We start from the raw sequence: 6,000 nt of genomic DNA on the forward strand, positions 1-6,000 counted from the left end.
ATTTTCCTGGCACAGTATATATTTGCCAGCTGTTTTTCGGGTTTTCGTCAGGAGACACTCCTGTACAGTCATGCATGGATAATCTGCTACACTACAATATGACTCGAAGGACATTTTATGAAATTAATGCTCCAAAACATTTCAAAAAGATGTTTCTTATCCCTTTATAGAAATATATTTAGCTATATTTTCCTGCATATTGTTATCCCTTTTTATGCATAATAATGGCTTGCTTTAATTCTGTTACCTTTTGCCATTAACACTGATTAAATATGCCCTGCTAAATGACGTAAAACAACTGACACAAAATATTTTGTCACAGAGGACAATAGTATATGTTTTCTAAAATTGGGAATTTTTAATGTTTTTGGCTAATCTAAAATGTTTGTTAATCACCCGATAAATTAAATTTTTGGCCAAAATAATTTTTTCTAAATGACTTTAAAAGAAAGTGTACATAAACTATGAATGTGGGCAAAAAAGGTAAGTTGTATTTAAACTAAGGTTAATGCATAAATATTACTGTCTTTTCCTGCATCACGGCAGAAAATAATCGTACTAGCATGCAACACTTCCCACAACTGCTTATGTTACAGAAAAAATAAAAAATGTTAAGGACTCCCCTTCAGGGAATCGAACCCCGGTCTACCGTATGACAGGTGGGAATACTCACCACTATACTAACAAGGAATAACTTGACATGTGCTTTTGGGAAAACTTCCTCCAATGGGGAGATTTCAATGCCATCACTGCTGCTAATCAGAAGATGCACAACTTAAATCAACATTTTGCTGAATGGTACGCTGCTTTGCTTGATGCAAAAGTAAAAAAAAATGTGTAGTTAGCGGGATTGTTGCCAAACAGAGAGAATTGAAAAAAAACATAGACTGCATTATTTACATAACCCTGAGTAAAGAGAGTATAAGATTAAGCTAAAGCAGTATTTTCCTGGCACAGTATATATTTGCCCACTGTTTTTTGGGTTTTCGTCAGGAGACACTCCTGTACAGTCATGCATGGATAATCTGCTACACTACAATATGACTCGAAGGACATTTTATGAAATGAATGCTCCAAAACATTTCAAAAAGATGTTTCTTATCCCTTTCAAGAAATATATTTAGCTATATTTTCCTGCATATTTTTATCCCTTTTTATGCATAATAATGGCTTGCTTTAATTGTGTTACCTTTTCCCATTAACACTCATTAAAAATGCCCTGCCAAATGACGTAAAACAACTGACACAAAATACTGTGGCACAGAGGACAATAGTATATGTTTTCTAAAATTGGGAATTTTTTATGTTTTTGGCTAATCTAAAGTGTTTGTTAATCACCTGATAAATTAAATTTTTGGCCAAAATGATTTTTTCTAAATGACTTTAAAAGAAAGTGTACATAAACTATGAATGTGGGCAAAAAAGGTAAGTTGTATTTAAACTAAGGTTAATGCATAAATATTACTGTCTTTTCCTGCATCACGGCAGGAAATAATCGTACTAGCATGCAACACTTCCCACAAGTGCTTATGTTACAGAAAAAATAAAAATTCTTAAGGACTCCCCGTCGGGGAATCAAACACCGGTCTCCCGCGTGACGGGCGGGGATACTCACCACTATACTAACGAGGAATAACTTGACATGTGTTTTTGGGAAAACTCCCTCCAATGGGGAGATTTCAATGCCATCACTGCTGCTAATCAGAAGATGCACAACTTAAATCAACATTTATCTGAATGGTAAGTTGCTTTGCTTGATGCAAAAGTAAAAAAAAATGTGTAGTTAGCGGGATTGTTGCCAAACAGAGAGAATTAAAAAAAAACATAGACTGCATTATTTACATGACCCTGAGTAAAGAGAGTGTAAGATTAAGCTAAAGCAGTATTTTCCTGGCACAGTATATATTTGCCCACTGTTTTTTGGGTTTTCATCAGGAGACACTCCTGTACAGTCATGCATGGATAATCTGCTACACTACAATATGACTCGAAGGACATTTTATGAAATTAATGCTCCAAAACATTTCAAAAAGATGTTTCTTATCCCTTTCAAGAAATATATTTAGCTATATTTTCCTGCATATTTTTATCCCTTTTTATGCATAATAATGGATTGCTTAAATTCTGTTACCTTTTGCCATTAACACTCATTAAAAATGCCCTGCTAAATGACGTAAAACAACTGACACAAAATATTGTGGCACAGAGGACAATAGTATATGTTTTCTAAAATTGGGAATTTTTTATGTTTTTGACTAATCTAAAGTGTTTGTTAATCACCTGATAAATTAAATTTTTGGCCAAAATGATTTTTTCTAAATGACTTTAAAAGAAAGTGTACATAAACTATGAATGTGGGCAAAAAAAGGTAAGTTGCATTTAAACTAAGGTTAATGCATAAATATTACTGTCTTTTCCTGCATCACGGCAGGAAATAATCGTACTAGCATGCAACACTTCCCACAAGTGCTTATGTTACAGAAAAAATAAAACTTGTTAAGGACTCCCTGTCGGGGAATCGAACCCCGGTCTCCCACGTGACAGGCAGGGATACTCACCACTATACTAACGGGAAATAACTTGACATGTGTTTTTGGGAAAACTCCCTCCAATGGGGAGATTTCAATGCCATCTCTGCCGCTAATCAGAAGATGCACAACTTAAATCAACATTTTGCTGAATGGTAAGCTGCTTTGCTTGATGCAAAAGTAAAAAAAAATATGTAGTTAGCGGGATTGTTGCCAAACAGAGAGAATTGAAAAAAAATATAGACTGCATTATTTACATGACCCTGAGTAAAGAGAGTGTAAGATTAAGCTAGAGCAGTATTTTCCTGGCACAGTATATATTTGCCCACTGTTTTTTGGGTTTTCGTCAGGAGACACTCCTGTACAGTCATGCATGGATAATCTGCTACACTACAATATGACTCGAAGGACATTTTATGAAATTAATGCTCCAAAACATTTCAAAAAGATGTTTCTTATTCCTTTCAAGAAATATATTTAGCTATATTTTCCTGCATATTGTTATCCCTTTTTATGCATAATAATGGCTTGCTTTAATTCTGTTACCTTTTGCCATTAACACTCATTAAAAATGCCCTGCTAAATGACGTAAAACAACTGACACAAAATATTGTGGCACAGAGGACAATAGTATATGTTTTCTAAAATTGGGAATTTTTTATGTTTTTGCTAATCTAAAGTGTTTGTTAATCACCTGATAAATTAAATTTTTGGCCAAAATGATTTTTTCTAAATGACTTTAAAAGAAAGTGTACATAAACTATGAATGTGGGCAAAAAAGGTAAGTTGTATTTAAACTAAGGTTAATGCATAAATATTACTGTCTTTTCCTGCATCACGGCAGGAAATAATCGTACTAGCATGCAACACTTCCCACAAGTGCTTATGTTACAGAAAAAATAAAACTTGTTAAGGACTCCCTGTCGGGGTATCGAACCCCGGTCTCGCGCATGACAGGCAGGGATACTCACCACTACACTAACGAGGAATAACTTGTCATGTGTTTTTGGGAAAACTCCCTCCAATGGGGAGATTTCAATGCCATCTCTGCCGCTAATCAGAAGATGCACAACTTACATAAACATTTTGCTGAATGGTAAGTTGCTTTGCTTGATGCAAAAGTAAAAAAAAATGTGTAGTTAGCGGGATTGTTGCCAAACAGAGAGAATTTAAAAAAAACATAGACTGCATTATTTACATGACCCTGAGTAAAGAGAGTGTAAGATTAAGCTAAAGCAGTATTTTCCTGGCACAGTATATATTTGCCCACTGTTTTTTGGGTTTTCATCAGGAGACACTCCTGTACAGTCATGCATGGATAATCTGCTACACTACAATATGACTCGAAGGACATTTTATGAAATTAATGCTCCAAAACATTTCAAAAAGATGTTTCTTATCCCTTTCAAGAAATATATTTAGCTATATTTTCCTGCATATTTTTATCCCTTTTTATGCATAATAATGGATTGCTTAAATTCTGTTACCTTTTGCCATTAACACTCATTAAAAATGCCCTGCTAAATGACGTAAAACAACTGACACAAAATATTGTGGCACAGAGGACAATAGTATATGTTTTCTAAAATTGGGAATTTTTTATGTTTTTGACTAATCTAAAGTGTTTGTTAATCACCTGATAAATTAAATTTTTGGCCAAAATGATTTTTTCTAAATGACTTTAAAAGAAAGTGTACATAAACTATGAATGTGGGCAAAAAAAGGTAAGTTGTATTTAAACTAAGGTTAATGCATAAATATTACTGTCTTTTCCTGCATCACGGCAGGAAATAATCGTACTAGCATGCAACACTTCCCACAAGTGCTTATGTTACAGAAAAAATAAAACTTGTTAAGGACTCCCTGTCGGGGAATCAAACCCCGGTCTCCCACGTGACAGGCAGGGATACTCACCACTATACTAACGGGAAATAACTTGACATTTGTTTTTGGGAAAACTCCCTCCAATGGGGAGATTTCAATGCCATCTCTGCCGCTAATCAGAAGATGCACAACTTAAATCAACATTTTGCTGAATGGTAAGCTGCTTTGCTTGATGCAAAAGTAAAAAAAAATATGTAGTTAGCGGGATTGTTGCCAAACAGAGAGAATTGAAAAAAAATATAGACTGCATTATTTACATGACCCTGAGTAAAGAGAGTGTAAGATTAAGCTAGAGCAGTATTTTCCTGGCACAGTATATATTTGCCCACTGTTTTTTGGGTTTTCGTCAGGAGACACTCCTGTACAGTCATGCATGGATAATCTGCTACACTACAATATGACTCGAAGGACATTTTATGAAATTAATGCTCCAAAACATTTCAAAAAGATGTTTCTTATCCCTTTCACGAAATATATTTAGCTATATTTTCCAACATATTTTTATCCCTTTTTATACATAATAATGGCTTGCTTTAATTCTGTTACCTTTTGCCATTAACACTCATTAAAAATGCCCTGCTAAATGACGTAAAACAACTGACACAAAATATTGTGGCACAGAGGACAATAGTATATGTTTTCTAAAATTGGGAATTTTTTATGTTTTTGGCTAATCTAAAGTGTTTGTTAATCACCTGATAAATTAAATTTTTGGCCAAAATGATTTTTTCTAAATGACTTTAAAAGAAAGTGTACATAAACTATGAATGTGGGCAAAAAAGGTAAGTTGTATTTAAACTAAGGTTAATGCATAAATATTACTGTCTTTTCCTGCATCACGGCAGGAAATAATCATACTAGCATGCAACACTTCCCACAAGTGCTTATGTTACAGAAAAAATAAAAATTGTTAAGGACTCCCCGTAGGGGAATTGAACCCCAGTCTCCCGCGTGACAGGCAGTGATACTCACCACTATACTAACAAGGAATAACTTGACTTGTGTTTTTGGGAAAACTCCATCCAATGGGGAGATTTCAATGCCATCTCTGCCGCTAATCAGAAGATGCACAACTTAAATCAACATTTTGCTGAATGGTAAGCTGCTTTGCTTGATGCAAAAGTAAAAAAAAATGTGTAGTTAGCGGGATTGTTGCCAAACAGAGAGAATTGAAAAAAAACATAGACTGCATTATTTACATGACCTTGAGTACAGAGAGAGTGTAAGATTAAGCTAAAGCAGTATTTTCCTGGCACAGTATATATTTGCCAGCTGTTTTTCGGGTTTTCGTCAGGAGACACTCCTGTACAGTCATGCATGGATAATCTGCTACACTACAATATGACTCGAAGGACATTTTATGAAATTAATGCTCCAAAACATTTCAAAAAGATGTTTCTTATCCCTTTCAAGAAATATATTTAGCTATATTTTCCTGCATATTTTTATCCCTTTTTATACATAATAATGGCTTGCTTTAATTCTGTTACCTTTTGCCATTAACACTCATTAAAAATGCCATGCTAAATGACGTAAAACAACAAACACAAAATATTGTGGCACAGAGGACAATAGTATATGTTTTCTA

Source organism: Mixophyes fleayi, chromosome 10 (assembly GCF_038048845.1).
Source record: "Mixophyes fleayi isolate aMixFle1 chromosome 10, aMixFle1.hap1, whole genome shotgun sequence".
In the NCBI taxonomy this organism is placed as follows: Eukaryota; Metazoa; Chordata; class Amphibia; order Anura; family Limnodynastidae; genus Mixophyes; species Mixophyes fleayi.